This window comes from Anopheles stephensi, chromosome 2, assembly GCF_013141755.1.
Source record: "Anopheles stephensi strain Indian chromosome 2, UCI_ANSTEP_V1.0, whole genome shotgun sequence".
Lineage (NCBI taxonomy): Eukaryota > Metazoa > Arthropoda > Insecta > Diptera > Culicidae > Anopheles > Anopheles stephensi.
Genome location: NC_050202.1, coordinates 67,234,306 through 67,256,026, shown reverse-complemented (window position 1 = coordinate 67,256,026; position 21,721 = coordinate 67,234,306). Strand labels below are relative to the sequence as shown.

At 44.9% G+C, this 21,721-nt stretch overlaps 1 long non-coding RNA gene across 2 annotated transcripts in view; it reads left to right on the top strand.

The window, feature by feature from the left end:
* The window catches only part of LOC118504383, a 30,389-nt gene extending 9,191 nt beyond the window's left edge, over positions 1 to 21,198 (top strand). Inside the window, exons 3-4 of one of the 2 annotated variants that reach the window (XR_004905293.1) lie at positions 3,225 to 8,280; positions 8,354 to 21,198. This is a non-coding gene — a long non-coding RNA (uncharacterized LOC118504383). Of the gene's footprint in view, positions 1 to 3,224 lie in introns of both variants that reach the window. The other variant, XR_004905292.1, reaches the window with a different exon arrangement.
* The last annotated feature ends 523 nt before the right edge of the window (positions 21,199 to 21,721 follow it).

Genomic DNA, 21,721 nt, shown 5'->3' with positions numbered 1-21,721 from the left:
TGTTTATAAGCTCATCTAGAGGAAAATTTCATCGTTTCTTGGCGTAAAAAGCGCACTAAGAAAAAAGTCTACACATGATGCAATTTTCTGCAACCTCTGATGTCGGTCTCTGCAAAAATCGATCTTGAAAGACATTTTGCATCGGAGAAGATGACGGAAGGCGAAAGATATACACTTTAAAGCGAGACAGCAGTAAGATGAGAAAAGGACAGAGCATGTGTGAGAAGGTGAGAGATACAGAATATGGGAGACAGGTAGGACACACAACCGTTTCAATCGCTCTAAATTATGAAGAAATGTTGCTGCTGATAAAGGAATTGCATGCTGCTGCTGCTGCTGCCATTGCAGATGATGATGATGATGATGATGGTGCTGATGAAGATGGGTTCCATTTTGTTTTCGAACTTTAACAGTAGTGGTGGTAGTAGTAATAATAGTATCAGTATTAGTGGTAATAGTTGACCCTTACACAAGTACACACTGTACAGCGGTGTGCAATCGATCGACGATATAACAACACGCGACAGCTAGTGCAACGTCTCTACCACAGCTCCATCTCACGCGTATGATCTAATTATCGACGTTAATGACAACCAGCCACGCACACACTCACACAACGATGGGTACAGGGATGACTATGCATGATACAAACCAGACGTTTGCATTTTTACACTTACCAGAAATCGGATTTTTTTGTAAACATATTTAAAACGTTTTAAACTCCGGTTTTCGTAAACATTTTTGAAAACATTGAGTTATGTTCAAACCGATTCCATATGTTACCTTTTTACGAAAATATAATATAAATCGGTTGAGAGAACCTCTTTGGGGATTGTAAAAAAAAGTATTCCAAAAAAAGGTTTATAGCTGGATTGTTGATTTGATTCATAAATTATGTATTTCTAATTCCTCTTACCCTAAAAGACGCCTAAGGAAAAGGTAAATGATGTGCCTGAAATACCCATCCCATACTTAAACGTTGTTGCGTGATTAACGAACATACGTTTGACATCGAATTTTGTTCCATAATTGCTGGATTTAGCTACCATTCTTGCCAGTCTTATTTTCCATAGTTTTTTTTTTAACTAAACCCATAAGTGAAACAAAACTAAAAAAAAATGCAGCTGTCTACAAAACGAACACGCTTTTTTATAATAGACCATAGTTGTCCGTTCCACCCAGTAGCTGCACGCACGACCAAACGCAAAGCTTCTCGCGCTCACACAATTCGCGTTTTAGCATGCGAGCGACACGAAAGGAAGAAGATTTTTTCGTTTTTTTTTTCTATAAATTTGTCTTCCCCCCGTTTTTTTTGCACAGTTTACGTACCCCGCCGACCGTTCCGGTCTTAGAATGTTAAATTTGACTCCCTTTTCGTTGGGGTGGAACTGGTTTTCTCATATGTGTACGGTCGTTGCATAACAGGCCGCCGTTGTAGGGTGACTGTGGGACTGTTAACGAGTCATCATTCCAGCCGGCGATCAAAAAGGTAAAACGAATAACACGGCATTCGCTCCAAAAAACCGGTTTTCCAAACTTACATTTTTGTCGAACGTCTGTTATGGCATAAATTAATGAGTTTGTTTTGTTTTGTCTAACGCTAATCGTTGTATTAAAATAAGTCGTCGTCTGATGTTCTTGTGAAATGCTTTATATAATTTACACAAATAGAAACAAATAGAAAGATTAACTAGTAAGCTTCAGGTATTAAGGAAAGATAATGTGATATAAAAAACTAATAACGCACGGCAAATTGGTATAAAAATATTCTTTCAAACTGCATACAAACACGAGACAAAATGAACATAAAAGAAAACAAAACAATTAAATAAACAAATAAAAAACACTACCATTTCAACACGGTAATGCTGATACAGCTTTTTAGCAAAAAAAAATTTGAAGCAATAATTTAACAGTAAGATTCCCAACCAAAATGCTGTACGATCGGCCAAATTCTCCACCTTTTTCAAGCTATTACGTAAGACTTCTTCTGATTTTCTGACCCTTTTTCCTTCTCATCACTTTCGTTCTTTGATTTCGTTCCGTTTCAATGCGAATATGTGTGCTGTTGCACATCTTCTTGCCCACTTTTTATACCTCCATTACCTACTGTTACTGCCGATTTCTTTTGGTTTCACTTTATCTCATTTTTGCTCACGCTCCTTCCATTGGCTTCTGCTGTTATCTGCTCTTACTGCTAGGTCAACATTTGCTTATATGTGTTTTGACTTGTTCCGACCAACTACCTTCGCTTCGCTGGATCGACTCGACGCTCCCAATGTGCGAATTATTCTAGCGTTTCCATGTTGTTGTTTTCTACTCTTTTCGCTGTTAGCTTACGTTTCGTAATGACTTTTCTCCTTTGCACATTACACGTTTCGCCGTTTTGACTTTGAACTTGAGCCCAACCAGGTTCGATCTTGACAGCATGCGAATCTTTTATTTTCGCTGTTGCCTTTTTAACCGCTTCACCGGCGTGTACGCTTAAGCTGGTTGCTATCTTACCATACTTTATTGCACAACCGCTGTTCGTGTGCGTTTACAAGTGTTCCGCGCTGGCATGCAATGGTGAAGTAGATTATTGTGTCTTCTCCACCATTATGGTTATGATTGTGCGCTTTCGTCTGCTCCAGCAGTCGATCTGCACTGTGCGGCATTTACTGGTAAAGAGATACGTGATGTTTTCTACAACTTTTGCTTCATCTTTGCGAATTTTCCTTTCGGTGTGCCCATTCGTCCAGGTGGACACACAGGGCAGCAGTTAACCGTTTCGCAAAGTTGCAAAACTTGTTTCATTCGTATCAAGCTAGCGTCTTCTATTCGCCAGGGTTTGAAATATAACCTCGAACCCGGTACGCTAGTTTTATGGACCGCACTGAAGATGGTAGTTTGGTGTGATTTTTCTTGTGGGTAGTGAGGTCAGATAACAGGTAAATCTATTGCATGAATGAATCTACATTAAAAAGACATGTTTGAGACTTGCTGAATACGATCGATGAAAACAATTAAATGAAAAAAGCCTATGTTGTGTATACCATACGAAGAGCATTTTTATTCATTGTTAAATCCTCATTTATATATTTAATGTTTGAACTTGTAAATATGGATTAAAATGAAACCAATTTTACCATTACAATTCCAAATACTTCCATTAGACACATTAAACATTACGTACTACATTATAATTCTAATATTTCCCTTCACTTCTTTTTTATCTATTACAGCGAAAAACAAACGAACCCTGTAACAAACTGGAAGCCGATTATATCGCTAGCTCCATCATAGTAAAAAAAAAAACATAAACTCCCTGGAGCCGAAGATAAAAATGAACCAGATAAAACAATTGCAGCGCTCAAATCTACCACCGTGCGCCATTCTTTACATTTGTAACACACAAAAATCAACCCCCAACGTAACACGCACGCAAAGAGGGCAGCACCAAAGTGGCGAAGAAGTAGGCCACCGCAAAGAAGTCTACCGAAACTGTGGCGGCACAAAGAGTGGTGCGAAAACGAAGACATAAAAAACAAGTCCCCTGACCACGTTCCACCCGGAACGAGCAAGAACGATGTATCAAACGATTGATCGTCCCAGAGAGAGAGATGTGGTAATTTCAGGCAAGCAGGCCTGCCAGCAAATTGCAAATACCTTGAACTTGTAACGGAAGAGCGATGAATGGCGCAGGCAAAAGAAGTGAAACCATTGGTGTTACGATAGGTGTGGTGCCGTGCCACCCTTCCTTCACACTTCCTTCCCACTGATCACCAGGTTCCAGCGTCTTCAGATGAAAGCGAAAGAAGTACCCAAGGAAATATTGTGTGTTTGCGCCATACTGCGAAGGAAAGAGCGAGTCAAATGGTTCCAGATGTCTTTATGTGCCACAACAGCGAGTGGGGTGGAACGATAAGGTGAATGTTGGGGTAACAGCTGCTACACTCCCGGCACCCCAACCTACCCGGTGTCGTGTGCAACGAGCAGTGGAGCAAGTTGAAGAGAAAAAAAACCAGGGGAACCAGATAATGTGCCATAGTTGTTAAACTTGAACTTGAACGTGAAACGACTCGTTCGACGGTATCACCAACATGCGCACAGCTCACCAGCAAGTGTTGCGATAGTATTGGTGGCAGCACGATGATGGCCCCCACTCGTTCTGTTGCTGCTCCACATTATCCCGGTTCTGTTTCACCTCACCCCAGGGGTCTCTTTCGAGCACATACGGCCGTACATTGAAACACACACAAACACCCATAGCGAAGCGCAGAACGTGCCAACCGAACACTTGTCTCCATACGAACTCACCACCCTCAACCCCGGGGCAAAACGTGAACACGAATGGGGATGATTCATTTGGTTTGGTCTCCCCTTTCTGGCTGCCAACAGTTGAGTGCCGAGCGGGTGAGTGTGAGTGCCCCACGGTTACATCACATCAGCAGCGATGAGAATGGAATATGTCCAACATTGGAACAGCTTTTCAGATGGTTTGATCATGAAATGCGCTGTTTATTTGGTTCACTGTTAAAACATTTTCAGCCCCCATCTACTGCTCTACTCCTGCCACCATCCATCCCAGCTGTGCTCTAGTTCGTCCACCACACAAACACACGAAAAACTACTGTCTACCAATTAGAAACAGCACGTGTATGGCCGGGCGTGAAACGTGACTCGTGAGTCACACGGCAACATCGACAACAACCGCTAATGGCACTGTGTTTGGCGTCATGTGGGAAGCGATTGCGCAAAAACGTGAGTGCAAAACATCCTCCTCCCCCACCTCAAGCAGGCCACAAAAGGGCAGGAATCGTCTTCGTTCCGGTTTCATCACAAAGGGCCTCCCGCGAGTGGTTACGAAACGCAAGTTTTGATATTCAATATGCAGCGAAGATCGCACTCGAAACAAATCGAGCAAGTGTATCTCGTACGCAGGGTCAACGGAAAAAAATTACATAAATGTGAATTCGTAATTTTATTTGCCTGCTGTCTGGTGAATTCCAAAAATATTATCTTCTTTTATTTACTAAGTCATTATTAAATTTCATTGAATTTATTTATTTTTTATATTTTAGGAAAAGAACTCTACCGGCATTCGAGCTGTTGTTCAATGTTCGCTTATCAAACAAGAACCCTCGGCCACTGGGATACTCCTTGTGCTCGCTGTGTATTTTGATTCAAACTAGTGAACACATCTGGTGGTATCTCAGTGGCCGGGCTGAGTTCACACTGCACCGGGGAATGCATCACCGAAGGCAGAAGACGGGTTTCCTTCAACAACAACGATCATCGATCCATTAGATGAGTACTACAAATCGACGCAGCGCAGTGTACAAAGTACATTTTCGTGCGTCAGGGAAATGAGTGACTCGAGTCAGAACTCGGGAAAACTAAAAGCTTTCCGTGGAAAGCTTCTAGTAGGGTGCCGACGATGAACAATGTACATGCATTTCACCCTATCGTTACCTTTCATTCAAACCGATGGAAGATAGTACGCGGTTGCTCTAGTCTCTAACCGTTGCAAGTTGTATACAAATTTAAATCTGTTAGTTGTGTACAATAGTATCAGAATAGTTTTCCTTTACATTAGCAGAGCAGGGCGTATTTCCCTTTCCGATGCGATTACCCTAGACGGAAAGGTAGCTTGGAAAAATAGCTCAAATTAACACTCGATCGTATCAGCCTAAAAGTATGCAATCCGCATGACACACTGTTTAAATTTAAATTCTTCGCAAGCAGCAAGGGAAATAATCGACCGTTAACACGATTTTGTAATTCAATTGTTTACAGCAAATTATTTCAATATTTTTTAAGTTGCCATTCATGTATGGCTTCTAGAGAAGTTATTTAAAGCATTTGTACTAATATGCTGATCCCCGCTGCATATGATTGGTTTGAACAACCATCTGTTCTGTATACCTTTTAGGAAAAGGTTAAAACGAGCGATTTTTTTGTTCACACAGGCACATCCCCGTGGTGATGAATAATTAATTTAACTATCCCAACCAAAAACACTTCGATCCACCTCTCCTCTTCACGTTCTCTTGGTACTCCTGCGCTGGCCGAAATCGCTGAACAAACAAGCCTGCCTACTTGGCAAGTGCAATTATTTTATGTAATTACGATTTATTTTTATCAACACGAACACACACCATCGTGCCCCATCTCCACCACCGGTGGGCACCACAAAACCTACGAGCTGTACTATGTGCATCTCGGCTCGGGTCCTTGCAGCTTCCACCACTGACGTGGATGTGGGAGCGCTGAAAAACCCGGTCAGCAGCGGGGTGGTTGGTTTTAATGCATTAGACGCAAGGTGGATTGTGGTGCGATGGGTGCTGCAGCGTCGAATGCAGCAGCAAGCCGCGCACGGGCAGCGAGTATGGCACGTAAATGGCATGTTTGTGCCAAATCTTCATCGCGACACTTTCGACCTATCACCGATGCCGAGGACGATCTTATTTTCGTATACGTCACACGTCCTCCCCACATGCACACCCCTCGCATACCTCCGGAAATGTTCTCACGGTGAACGATTTTCTTTTTTCTCGACGACGAAAGGTCTCCTTCGGTTTACTTCGCAACACTTCTCTCAAGCTTGTGTGCGTGTTTGTCTGAACTGTGGAGAACATTTGCGGAATATTGATAATCGTTATTAATCTATCGAAGGAGACATTTTGGTGACATAGTATGCACGAGTTACGCAGGGTTCTGTACCCCCTTAAATACATACACACACACACAATCCGCGTGCGTGTGGTTTCCAATGCAAATGGCTTTCGGGTGTTAAATGCGCTGCTTTTAATTTGCCTACATCGGCATACGGCTGTTGCAGGTCGGCAGAGGTTATGAGATTTCGTCCGATGCAAACATTCATCTACAAGGCTTGCACTTGGCAGAAAATGGGGAGATGGTGGGGTAATGCAGTAATGCAACTACCATACTAAACATCGAGAAAAGAAGTTTTGCTAAAAATATCCGCCACATGGTTTTGGTAGGAATGGATGTGGGCGTGCGTGTGTATCCGGGTAGGTTTTCGAGCAAGCTAGAGCGAGGGTAGGTTAGTGACCATTTGATGGCAACTGATAGTTCGGACTAAAATTAGTATTGGTCAAATGCAGCATTATTTTTAATCTACTAAACAAATGAACTGTATGTTCTGTTTTCGTCCTTTTTGGCAGGTATTTGTGTTATTTCTGTGAGTTCATTGAAAACATTTGCCAAGAAGTTAAACTAAACCACTTTTTAAATTGATCCAAAATCGCCTTCAATGTGCGATGAATGAATGGTCAAAATTAGAAATAAAAAAAATTGTAAAAGCAATAATTCGATTCCTCAAAGTAATAAATTCTTAAAGTATCCCATATGCAAATTTTGAAACATTATTGGGCAGTTTGCCAAAAACTATAATTCTCCCACTCACACACACACATTACTCCACACAGTGTGTGGCAGCTTCCATTTTGAAGAATACTAATTTTCGGGATGGTAAGCTTTGTGTGTTTTCGGTACGATCGACAATCGCGATCGCGCTTTCTCCAGCCATCGGTTCAGCAACAAGCGACAGGCCTGTAAATTTATGGACCGTGGAGTTTGCAGTTACTAAGCAAACGGTACGCCACTCGCTTCACCGCAAAGCGCACTTAGTGCACACCGTTTGATACTGCTGAGTGATTTTCTCTATGCACCAGAAAAAGTGCATCGAACGGCGGGATCGCACATGCATTGAAGGTCCCGGATCGCGGGTATTGTCCGTGGCCGTGTGCCACAATGATTTATGCACGATCGACATGAGGGAGGTGAGTAGAGGCCTCCACTTTTTGCATGCAACACCAACGTACTTTTGGTTGGTGTGTTGTTACACTTGTGTTAGGTCTCTTTTTTTCTATCTTTTTTTACAAAAGATAATGTGTTTGATATGCAACCGGAGGGAAACCGTAGCGATGTAGGATGACTGTAGCCTTAACTGCTGCATTCCGACAGACGTTTTGTTCGCAGGTGGAATTCCTACCGGGTGGAAGGTGGTGCTATGCGTATTGTTTCACGGTCACAGTCATATGGAGCGTTTGTCTAGTCGTTGCCAATGCCAGCAGATCACTGCAAAGGACACATCGTTAACGCTAACTCAATCGATGTATAGAATGCTCAAGATGATTATTTACAGATTTTTTTTTGAATATTATTCCTTTTTTTCTTCTCAGGTATTCTGGCACTTCAATAATGCAACACTTTCGTGGAAGGTGCGCAACAGCAAAACTCTTGATGAAACCAGTAGAATCAACATCTGTACAGGTAAGTGCAAAGTTTTTTTTTACTATTTTAAAATTGTTTTTTATTAACTACTTAAAACCAAACCGTGTTTTAGGAATGTTTCTTGATCAGATTGCGTGGATTGCAGTTTTAAAGATTGGTTTATTTAACGTTTAGTATCAATGAAATATCCTTCTACTGTTCTTAAAATGCTCTTCACTGCTGCTGTCGTTACTGCTGTACGGCCCCCTTTGGCTCTAAGAACCTTCTTTATTAATACCAATCTTTAGTCGACCAAAGATAATTACTATCGAGACTTTTTCACATGATTGTCTTCGTCACACCTATTACCAGACACTCAATAAGCTGTTGCGACAAGCATCATGGGGTGACGATCCTATTTGGTCGGGCGCACCTGACACAGTGTGTCTCCGAAGGGAAAGTGTTTCTAATCCAATATCCTCCAACAAACGACAGTTAAAAGGGCGTGAGACTATTCTCCACCACGTTGGCGGATTTTCACTTATGATAGCGACAAAGAAATGCCACCAGAACACATTTAATTGCATGGCATTGAGCTGCCCTTGGGTGAGGGTGTGCAGTAGGATAAGGGAGCAACATTTTCCTCGCTTCCCTTCACACTGCTCACCCGGACCCATCCCTCCGATCCAAATGAACTAAAGTTTAGTGCACTTGTTGCGGATGGAGTTAGTCCGCTAGGGCACGGGCGTCGGCTTAGTTTTATGCTGTCTGATGTACTAGCGGGAATTTTCCTCCCCCATTTAGCGCCCACCCACCCTATGGTTAAGGGCGCAAAATAAGGTATCGTACAGTGCCGTGTTCCGTTTGATTCACTCCATCGCCCATTGGAAACTAGAGTGAGCGCATTACAATCTTTTTTTTTGTTGTGTTGTAGCTTCCACCATTTGGCAGACGCGCAAACGCATTCACTAAAGCGATGATTGTTGTGAAGAGCGGTGGAGACGGTGCATTGCATTATCGGTGCAACAACAGAAGCGCTTGTTAATTTATGAGAGGAAAGAAAGGGGTATTGGTGGTGGTATGATGGTTATGGTGCAAAAATAGTAATTGTGAAAGTACAGTAGAAAATGGCGTTACATGTTCTGCTGCTTCTAATTGTCGGTAGCATTTGAAGAAAAGGATAAAATGATTTTTTTTAACACAAACCATAACTCGTTCAAACTAAGCATTCGTAAGCAGAAGAGTGTTCGTCACGAGTTCGTCTTTGGTTGAGCTTTGGATTTATTTATTCTGTGTGCAGTATGATTGAAACGATCCAACTTCTATAACATCCATCAAGGTATAGAAGACAAAAATAGCACGCATTCTAGTGATCATTTATAATTTGCATCACTGCAGTAGCTGAAGAAGCATATGAGATAATATAGAATTACTCATACCATAATTTTTCTCTAATAGCCCTACAGGGCATCAACATAATTATCTAAAGAGATCTGCATGAACCATTGTCCCCTGCAGTTTCCAATTGATTCATTCATTAGTGCACAATTTTAAACTTCGTCCAATTCACCCACCGTGGGCGAAAATCATGATTTAGGTGGTACCAAAACAACGCATCATCATACGTTCGACTCGTTTGACATACATGGCCCCGTTGCGTAAAAGTGCACAGCGCCGACAGCGACTCGCCCTCTGCGCGTATGTCCATGTGATTGTGCGCGCGCGTAGTTTTGCCGTTTTTTTTTTTTTGTTTTGTTTGGGGTATTGGTTGGTTTTCTTTCTGTTGTGCTTTCCTACGAGTGCATCTCTCACCGTGTGCAACCCTGCTGCACATTAGATCATCGCCTGCTGCTCGCCATCGTTCTACCATTCGCGGCGTGCGGCGAAACAATCCCCCAGGAAGGGTTGTCCGATCCGGGGACGGGACGTGAGAATGCAAACGCTCTAAAAACCTCAAACTCTCAAGCTGCTAGCCCTATCATCCACTCCAACGCCCGGTTGCAGCATTTGCACCACCCGAGAAAGAGAAATGCATTTACGTTGACGTTAAGTGTTTTTAGAGGAAGCAGTACGATCGAATCGGTATAGAAATAGGGAACGGGAGATCGCACCAGGGACAGTTTTTTTTGGGAGTGCATTGTCTGGTGCACTTCCTCCACTGTTCTCGCAGCCCCCCACTCTAGTGGATCCGCTACGCAACGGAACAATACCGAAGCGAGAGAGAATGCCGAGTGCAGCGATCGTAAACGGGAAAGCGCTAGAAGCGGAGAATCAAAAATCATCCCCTAGGGGGGGAGAGAAAGAGGACGGAAAAGAGAGAGAGAGAGAGAGAGAGAGAGAGTGAGAGAGATCAAGTGTACTGTTAAGTTTTCTAACTGCACATAGAGGCAAAACAAAAGAAAATGAAATACGCAACGGCGTTAGGTAGGCCGCAAGGTGCAAATGAGCCGGGATTGGGTAAAATATGTTAATAATTGCATTTAAACAATTTCTCTACCTTTCTGGCCCTCTTCGCATCGTTTTGCTTATCGCGAGGAACTCGATGGTATTCTATCGAAATTAATGTTCCAGTTACACTCGGAGAGCATGGGATGAAGATCATGGCCCAGGTTACGCGGGATATCAGCCTGTCTAATGAACCGTTGCTACTGGATTTCTCCACTTTTCGCGGGCAATTATGATTCATTACCCGCTCACAGTGCATTCAACGTGTGCTATCTGTTGATCTTCAATCTGTGAGATAGTTCCCTTTTTGTCTGACGTTGAATTTTTAATACGGATCGATTGCGCTCCAATTGCGCACGAAATTTGCTCCTCAGATTAAGCAACTGTAAGTAGCACTTCTTGCTGATCGATAGGCGGTGTAAGGTTCCGCAATTCAGTTCCATGGCTCACTTGTACCGTGACAGCTGTGTTTGTGTGTTACGTCTATGGAATGTCAAAGCCAGGGTGTGTTTTGATTTGTGTGATGCATTTTAATGAACTCAGTCGCAGCGTAGAACAATTGCTCGTTGGTGAGATTGAACGAGGTGTCTTATCACCACTAATCGCTTCGCGATCATTTGTTCGCTGAAACGCTACCTCAGCATCAACTTTATTTATTTAGCTCAAGTGTGTTCCAACCAGAAAAACACGTAAATTTATCTTACAAACAAACTGCACCAGTTCGATATCGCTTCGACCACTGAAAATTGTCCGCAAAGAAGCGTAACGAATTCTCGGAACGCAAGCAGCGCAGAGCAGGCGAGCTTTGTTTGGTGTGCCGTTGCATTTTCCACCCTTTCGTACGAGCAACCGAACGTCGAAAGCCAACAGCCGAGAAAGCATTTTCCAACCACCACCAGCGCGGCAGGGACCGACGGATTTTCCCCGAAACGGCGAGGAAAAGTGTATGGGAATGCAAAGGAAAAACATGTACAACGCCGATACAGGGCGACACGCAAATGCAAAGCAAATCGCATACATTCGTTTGCCTTTTTCCCGCCAGCCGGGGAAACTTTCACTCGGGCCGTTTTCACCCGACAGAAACCACGACTTTTTCACGGTGTTTGAGTGTCGGAACAATCATGAACCGATTGCGAATTGGAACGCGGAGCTTAGGGGGGTACACTATGGCGGGAAGGAACGGGGTGGCATGAGTTCCTCCACCACCATCAAGCGACACTCTTCAATGACAGTGCAACGAAATGGGGTACAAGCGCGTGGGAGAGAGGAGGGAGGGTGTTGGTAAGAATTTTCCGACCCCATCGTAAGTGCGCGTGCTGCTTTTTGTATTATTTTTAGTCGCGCTTATCCTTCGCCTCGGAATGTTTCAGTCAGTATCGTGTGTGTCTTCAGCCTGTTCTCTCTCTTGCGAAGTGCGAATTGTTTTGATATTTTTCACACTCAAACAAACGGGGTGAAATTTGGATGCATCCTCTTTGGTTGCATTGGTCACGAATCGATCATGGTCGATCACGTGGATCGACGGAGGTTCGGAAAAGCCAGGACGGTGGGTCCCAAGATTCTGACCATCAAGTTTGAATGGCCACCACCACCACCACCACCGAAAGCTGCACGAGAGTATGTTGTGCAGCAGTCGGAAGACAGCTGAGAGCAGATTCTGTCGACTTTTCGAATTCGGATTTGGTTGCTCACTGCGATCGCGGTTCGGCCCTTTGCTGCGACCATTGATGCAGAGAAGGGACCAGCACAAGGCATCTCTATCACACGCTCTGTCTTTCTCTCTCCTTCTCGCTCATTCGTAGTAGCAATCTTCATCCGTAGCTCTGACTCTCGGTTTCCTCACGGTTCGCGGTTCGCGTATCGATGGACGGAGATAAATCCGTTGTTCTGCGCACGGATGGAGAACGAGAGAGAGGGAGAGAGCGAGAGAGTGAGAGAGCAGAGTTTGAATGTGTGTTTGGGCGAAATAGAGAGGGCAGGCTATTTAGTACGCATGTATGCGCGCACTTGAAAGCTATTTACCCGTTAGTGCGCGGCCAGGCCATTTCAGTGCTTTTCCACTTGGCACCCCGGCAAGGTGTGTGCCGTACGCTCCCACATAATACAATCCGCCCAGCACAAACACGTTCGCGCTCGCCAAACACACACACACGCATGCACACAATAAAGACGTGATCGAGAAACATGGAGGCACCTGTAGAGCGCGCGCGAGACACCCCCCACGGGTGCAAGGAACGGTTGGTCCGGTGGCGGTGGCTCAGCTGTTGTGTGCGCGCGTTCCCATCCGTCAGTTGGCCGCGATCTCTGCTGGGATGCGCTCGTCTTGCTGCACGCTGCAATCATTGGCACGCTACCGGATTGGGTGAAGTTGGGCAACTGCTTGGATTCGCAACTAACACCCCTGACCTGCCCAAACTGCGGATGGATGCGAAGTTGGATCCCAGCCCTGCGGTAGCTTCGGTCAACAGTTCCAGGAAGCGGTTGCATAGTTTTCGCACTTCATCCCCGGAGAGGAACTTCAATTACGCGCAGTACAATACGATCGCCGTGCCTGTCTGCCTGCTAGTGTAATTGCGAAGATCCGGCAGATCGGGGTTTCTCACTCCCTTTATTGCAACGTCCGAGTGTTCGAGTGTGTGTGTGTGTGTGTGTGAGTGTTTTCTGTGACTGTTCAATTGTGGTCGCGCGGGGCCACGTGAAACTATTCAAAGAGGGTAGGGAATTTCGCAACGAACGGTGGATAGTTTTTTGGTGCTACTATGACGCACCGCGATAGACCCACGAATCCATTCTTTTCGGATGGATCGAATCGATCGGTGTACATATCGTGCGTGTTTGTGTGTGCGTGCTGGTGAAGCTGGGTATCTCAGGTACCCGCAGGATACAGGATGTAAAAGGAAGCGGCCACTGTTGAAGCGTTTTTTGTTTTACACGTATTTTTTCTTCAAAAAGCGCTGACGTGTTGGAAGCTTCGTCCCGTAACCTATTTCGCATGGTGCACCCTTACGGGGGAGACTCGAAAGAGCAGCATCTAGCTAGCAAGATGTGATCCGTGTCACTATTAAACATTCACGTCAAACGTCATCGTCAGCATCATTCGTTAGTTGGCAGATAGTAGTAGTAGTAGTAGTAGTACGACTTCGATTGCCGGTGGTTTGGTGACACTGGTGGTATCTGGACATTCTCCACCAGTATACGGAACCCCGAGCGGTTCACAAACAGGAATTGATGTCCCCTGATCTTGATCTTCGTGATCATGCGTACGAGAAGCATGTCGAACCTGACACACACCTTTTCACAGTTGATGATATAACACCGGCCCGCTCTCTGCCCACTGATGGCAACGTGGACTAGGAACAAACAAACAAAAAAACAACACACATCACAAACCACTTGGCCATTTGCTGGCGATTCAACGATTTTACAATCGTCACACACAACAAGTTTGGCTCATCAGCGTCGATGTGTGTGGCGTTCCAGCGACGTTTCCTTATCGCTTTCTCCTCCACCGAGAGTTGTCGCACACTCGGGCGGGTTTTTCACGCGATTCTCCACAACACAGCGTCCGGTACGCGACGTGTTGTGCCTCGTATTCCGACGTGTCAACCGCTCTTTTGGTTGTTGGTATGCCGTTGTTCAACCCCGTTGCTGTGTGCATCGTGTTGCATCCTGCTGTGTGTCGATGCAACTGCTTGTGGCCACACACACACATACAGTTTGATAACGCACACCAGCAAGTGGGGAGAGACTTTTTGGAGTACGATCAGATGAAATGAAGGCCACCGGGGTTTGAGCAGTTGAGACATTTTGACCTGCAGCTAGTAACAACCACTGGAAAGCAATATTAAACGTTGCAGGTTTGCAAAGGAAAACCCCCAGCAAGAAAAAGGTTGCCGAAAAAAAACCGGAAAATGGAGGAAACACAGAGCGAGAGTTGGATGGACCGCGTGGACAAGTAGTTGGCGTTTATTTTCACTGCTCCACTGTTGCCTAGCGGTTTGACGGTGGGAAAGAACATAACGAAGGAGGGGAAAATTAGGTCGGTGAAAAGTGTGTAAACGTGTGTGTGTGCGTGTGTTTGATGTATTTTTGTATGACCACGATCGTACGGTGGTTTTGTTTTTTGGATCTTCGGAGCGCTACCGTTTCGATTTTGTACCGCGTGGAAAAGCGGTACACGGTACAGATTCGTCGTTCGATTGCACAAGGCCCCCCGGCCGGAGAAGCCCGTGGGATGGAAAAGAAATTGGTCAACAGTACGCGAGTGGGGAGCCGTGCGTGTGCAAGATGATCGTCGCTCATGTTTGACCAACGCGTTTCGTCAGCGCCATGTTCGCCACGGAACAATATATAAATGTATTCCACGGCACGTGAGATATGACGAACCGGTCGTAGCGAAGATCGTAGCGTTACACCTTTCGCATCACGTCTCGATCTGCTGCTACTGCTGTATGATGTTTATTTTCTCTTTCAAAACGTGTCATTTCGTGTGAGTGAGCTCCAAAAGCCTTTTTTTTGTCCCCCCGGAAGGTTGAAAACAACCGTCACAATCGAACCGCTCAAGTACTGGCCTGTTGAGAAAGCGTTTTTTATTTTGCTGAGGATACACAAAGACTGGCATCTAGAGCACTTCAACCAGGATAAGCTGGGATGGCTGCCTAGCTGCTCGGTAGTTAGCACCGGAGCTCTAATTGAGATCGCGAATCGGAATCTATCCGCGCCGTAGCTTACAGAAGAAACTGATTTAGAAAATACTAGATTGATGTAGGGTATATACGGCTGGTTGGATTGCTTAAACGAACCATTGCAATAGGACTTTGGTGGGATACGCATCGATCATAATGTTTGAAATTGTCGCAATGGTATAATTGCTAACTAAACCACCAAACAACACTACACAATTTCTCCTCGTTCGCGCAATGGATCTTATTACATCAGAACCGTCAAGGTTCCACAGAGTTTCTCTCTGTGCGTGTGTATGTGTGTATTAGGGCTTTTCTAAATAAAGCCCTAGCTCCCTACACGTTTTCTACCAACCCGGGGGGCTAGACGCGTTTACCGCGTGCAGTGGTGGGAACAAGGGGTGGCGACGGAGGACTGGGAAGCGAGGCAGGAAGTAGGAATGCGAAAAAAGCAGCCTTCAAACGGCGGTGCAACTCGTCATGTAGTCAGGCCCGGTGTGCAAAAATTGTGCAATAGCAAATGAAGGTCAGTATGTTGCAGTTGCAGTGGCAGACGTCGGCTGCCACTTACGCTGCTGTGAGTGTGTCTGTCAGCGAGATATGCCATCCGCTCGCGCTGGTGTATATTCGAGTGCTTGGGGAGGGGGCGGTTAAAACAAAACCACACTTTTAGTATAAAGTGTAGAGGGCAAAAAAAAGCAAGAGAAACCCCTTTACATCCGTCCAATATCCGCTACCGTGCCTGGGTGGACATGCAGCCTATAGCGGTAGAACATTTTTAACAAAAGCGTTCTGATAGTCGGAAGCCATTTTTATTGTTGTATGTGTTTGAGCGTTAGTGTTTGATGTATCCAGGCAGAGGAGGATGCATTGTAACGAGCACACTTTTTTTTCTAATCCCATTTTTTTCCTATGCAATTTTCTTCCAATTCTTGTTCCTGTTCCTCGTCGCATTTTTAATGCGGAAATGTATGCAAAAGACCTTCCACGATTCAAGCAGCCAGCCCCACTCTACCACCCAAAACATTCGACCATATTAATTGGAAAGGTGCACGAAAGATTCGTTCGACTGGCGGTGTCTAGCTGGCATTGGGTGGGCATTGTCGAGTGGTTCATGATATGTGCCACCGACCACCCCTTCATTGTACGATCGAGCTGTACAAAAAAGCGGGTTAGTAGTGGAACGCCTAGGCCCCGTGCACACGCGTTACCAGTGTGTACGGGGTGGGTGGACTGTGCAGGAAACGGGGTGATAGGGCACGTCGAACCGATATGTGTGTCGGAAGCCGTCATCGAGAAGCCGTTTGGGAAGTGGGAAGTCACACGGTTCTGAGTGTGTGTGTGTGTGTGTGTGTGTGTGTGTGTGTGTGTGTGTGTGTGTGTGTGTGTGTGTGTGTGTGTGTGTGTGTGTGTGTGTGTGTGTGGGAGGTCAATGGGGAGACACAACCTTGCACAAAGTCGTCCTAGATGTTGAATGTGCAGCCACCGTGGGGGGGGGGGTTGTTGGGATTCGAGGGAACACCTACAACATCGGTTTGAGAATGGCACACGATGACAACCGAACGGTGGCGATGGATGGTTTTCCCTTTTTTTGCTTTGCTACTTGATTTCGCTTAGAGCTTGTGTCCAAAATAAGCCAGTGCAACTAGGGCACCACTAGAACACACTCGAATGTGTTCGTATTGGGGTTTTTTTTCGCCAACGGTTCCGCAAAATGCATTGTGAATTATGCAAAGTGCAAGAATTTTATTCCACTGACCACGGTGACATGTATTTGTTTTTAAATGCATTTTGATGTACCGGACTGGCAAGAAATTCGATAAACGATTATTGCTATTTAAAAAGCATCTCGTCGCCTCGTCTGGTCAGTGCGAAGGGATGAGTTGCGAAAGAATAAAGCCAGCATGAAGGACAGAAGCGTCCCGCACCAGTGTGTGTTGGCAAATGTCCCACCCCATTATGGATCCTTTTTCGGTCTGGTGCTGCGCGCTACACTGGCTGCAAGATGCATTTGTCCTTTTTGCACAATGACGCATCGTGACATTATGTAGGCGAGTTTCCTTCGGACATCGCACATCCTTGAAGTGTTATTGGCAAATGCTAAAAGTGTTAGCCAAAGCGGCCAACGATTTAACCTCCGCCTTTGGCAATCAAATCCCGTTTTGTCTGCTCGTTATGTAAAACTTGGCAGTTGGTTTGTCTTTTGCCAAGGGAACGATCACATATTTTCACTGTCTGGCAAAGAGAGCAGAGTTTTCGTGAGCGTGTGTGCGCCAAGTGCCCCACAAACGGCTAACTGATTTGAGTCATACAGTTGCACACAAGACGTCAGTGGTTTTGGAGACATTCAACCACGCATAAAAATAACTAATCATTCTCGGAACCGAGGGCTATCGTTATCAAACTTTACAACACAATATGGCGGCCTGTTATCATTGAAAACGACTCTTCGATGGTGAATTTCAAAGGTCGTCACCTAGATTTTATCGTGACGCTTAAAAACAAACCCCCTTTTTTCTTAAATTTTGCTGGATAGGAAATTTGCAAGAATGTAACCATGAGCAAGCATCATGCAACAGATAAACGCGATAAAGCGAAGGTGCTAACTGTGCGTGATAAGATAAGACACACACGACCGATTAAGGGTGTGTAGTGTAGTGGTGTAGCAGGCCGACTGTAGCTAGGCTACATGTATTTTATGCTAGAACAAACACCCGAAACCGGACCTCACATCCGGATTGATCTGGCTGGATGGAATTTTTTGGTGGGTTATTTTATTTCATTTTTTTTCGTGGACTTGAAACGTGTTGCATGCCTCCCATGACAGTCAAAGTGGTACGGAAAGCGGTTATCAGGCGCACATATTAAATAATGGCCCAGTCAGGGGAAAAGGTACAGTGTCCCGACGTGGTGTTATCGCGCGATGAGACGACCCTTATCTGCCTGGCGGGTAAAACAATGAAGCTCGCAACGCGTGGCAGTGTGTTCCGATGCACACTAGACAGGCGACATGCCGCCATTCTAATCATTGTCTCGCGTATGTGTGTGACACCAAACAGACACACTCAGACGCCCGGACGGGCTGATCATTTGTGGAACGTGAAGAACGGAACTCCCGTTACAGTAACCGATCGGGCGGGCGAACCTGTAAAATGTAGGTGAAACAATGCCGCACCCCGAATCGGACAGCTGTGTAAAGGGGAAGCAACACACCAATCCGTTGTTTCGGATTTCAAACGGCAGGTTTCGATTCCCCAGCGTTGTGTTGGGTACCGTTTGGTACCGAAAGCTGGCACAAGGCAAAGGAAGAATTGATTTTGACCATCTTGTCTAGCCAAGTGAAATGGACGGTGAAAGATCCACATCCAGCCTGCACTATCGCGCTTGCGATAAGCTCCGGAGTGACTCACTGTAAATCCAAACCAAACCAGCCCAATTTCAGTCTTCCGGCTTGCGGGTGGATGGAAAGAACGGAAGCTATCATTGGAGGCGAGGGATGTAACTGTAGGTTTCGCAAGCTGACGTCAGCTGTGGGGTTGGTTGGTGAGAGCATAGGAGCTCTTATGACCGTTTCTCATGAAGGGAGTAGGAACGAACAACTACCACCCAGACAACCCTTACCGTAGCGAGAAAGCAAACCGTTCTACACCGAAGATGGTGCGTAATTTTAAAGCATAATTATCATATTATGATCCATCTGCCGTTGGGGCGTATGTTGCTTTCGTACTGCGGTGGGTGAAAAGCGGACTCATCCAACTAGAACACCGACGCGGCGTTCGTGTACCGCTAATCGTATGTGTGTATGCCGGGTGAAGTTAGCGGCAAACGGTTTTTTTTTTTTGTACCATAGCGGGTTTGTTTGGATGAGGAAACCAGCCTGCCGGTAACATGTACTGCTGGCTCGGCTCATGCACATTCCAATATAACCTAATACTCATGGTTCGATAAGCGAGCGCATGATAAAGACGTGCACTTCCTAATGTAAGCTGCTAGAATTATGGTGAAGAAGAAAACGGGTTTTCCTCGAGCCTTTAGCGAAATGAACTCCGATGATGTTCAATAAACCGCATCAAATTGCGTTATCGCGTTACCCAAATGCTGGTGCTGGTTCACTGGTAACGGAGTAGCCGTGTACTAGACTCGTAACTGTGCTTGTGTATTATTCAACTTATGGTTGAATTGAACTTATGGTGAGGTTGCATACAGGTGCAGTGGTGCCAATGGTATGCACTGGTGGCCTTGTACATTAGGTTAGGTCACCCAGACACTCCAGACAAGGAAGCTGCTAAAAGCACGTGTTTGATTAAGTGTAGCTTCCTTACTTTTTCAATTAACCTTGAAGATACAAACGATGGTGTGTATCTCACATGAAACCGATTTGGCAATTGGGTAAGGAAGCTAATAAAATTAAAGCTTTCTGTAAAAGGATACGTTTCCTATAAGGGAATGGTGTTGGATCAACCGAAGCAGCAGTAATTTCCAATAATGGAGTACTATTAATACTAACAAAAATACACAAAGAAGTGCTATATGCTACAGGTGCATACGCAACAAGTACTTAAAATGCAACACAAGATTGTGTGGATGCTCGAGGGTTTGGCTTAACGTTGACAACCATCCAACCGGCTCCCTCTCTACGGAATTGCTTTGTTGCAATCCAGGTGACGATGGTAGTATGAAGGTAATACTTTGTACTTCAATTTGTATTAGTGTTGCATAATACACTACGATCTGTGACATTTGTTACCCAAATACTTGAACCCAAAAATTGCTCTGCGAAATCAATTCTCTTCCTGAGGGTTTGTTTATGAGTACTACCATGTGACTTTGCGAACTCTTGTAAATTATAAGAGAACTAATTGAGATAAACGAATGCATCACTCCACCGAATATGCTCCTCTCAGGGTCTCGGGGGTTAGAAATGTGCGTAGAATGCAGTTTCGTGTTGCACAATGCACGACCCACCCTACCGCGTTGGCATTGCACAGAAACCACCACAGGAAGACCCACCACTTGCATTGGTTTGTACGATATACTATGCACCACTTGCACTACCACGAACCTGAGGTGTGTTTGTGTGGGTTTAGACAAGCAAGAACACATTTGTGCACCGGGTAATTGCTTAGCGCTGAGACTAGATGCTCTTACGTCACATGGAACTGAGCAATCGAAGTAGATAATAAGTAGTAGATAACAAATTCTCAATAATGATGCTAACGGTGACGATGACAATGAAAGTGATGCTAGTAACGAAGATGATGATGATAGTAATGAAAGGTTAATAATTCTGGTCGCTACGCTTTCTCTTGGTTGAGTTTTGGGGTACGTGTCAGAGGTGCATTTACATCGAGCTACAGCCGTTAGAGGTATTTGTAAATGCACTATCTGGTACGACATTCCAGAATCGATATTCGTCGTAACGGGAGAGCAAGAGAAGTAGCCGACCCACCGTACCAGAGGGTGAATTCCCCACATGGGATGGGGTTGAAATGTATTTTAAACGTGCGCACGCTGAATCATCGATGCGCGAACTGATTGGCGCACAGCGTAATGACGAGCGTGCCTGTGTGTGCATGTCTGTAGACGGAGAGTTCGAATGCAGTGGTAATGGCGAAAAAAATATTAACATTTATAAATTATTATGGCCAACGACAGCAGCAGTAAAACAGCATCAGACAGCACAACCACGAGCCGTACTTGTGCCTTGAAATGTTTCACTAGCAACAGTTTGCGTGTATGCGTAACTTATCTAAATAAATTGTTTTACAAGCTCTTTGCTTTTCACATCGTTGCTCAATGCCTTGTTAATCCAAAAATTATAATAAAAAAAACTTTTCTTGCATTAAACAAATCACGTCATAAGTAAGAATTTAGTTGCGTTTGACAATTTTATAAATGAGCGAATAAATATCACACTGGTCGACTTAATGAAACTGTTTATTATTTGTTTGATTTTTTGTTAAACGATGCTTTCTCCGCTAAATCGCAACTGATCAAGAAACTATCCGAAAGAAACACGGTAAAGGGTGCATATGCACCCGTGCATTCAAATCCACTCAAATTTCCCATGATTTCCATCTAGCAATGAAATTATCCTTTTGTCGTATAACATAAATACAAGTGATTCTCAATCACATGCTACATTTCTTTATAATAGCTCCTATATAATCATCTCGTAGGATTTTGCAAAGGATGCACATTGGAACTTGGTAGAAGTACTTTGGCCGATTTATTTGGCACCGGCTACGGGGTGTCACCCGTGTGCACACATTAAACGCGACTGCTGACAGTTTCAGCGCTTACAGGTGGGTCTCCGTTGGCAGGCGGATAGATTATTTATAGCCGGTCCGTGTTTCCCGCGCCAGGAACGCTCG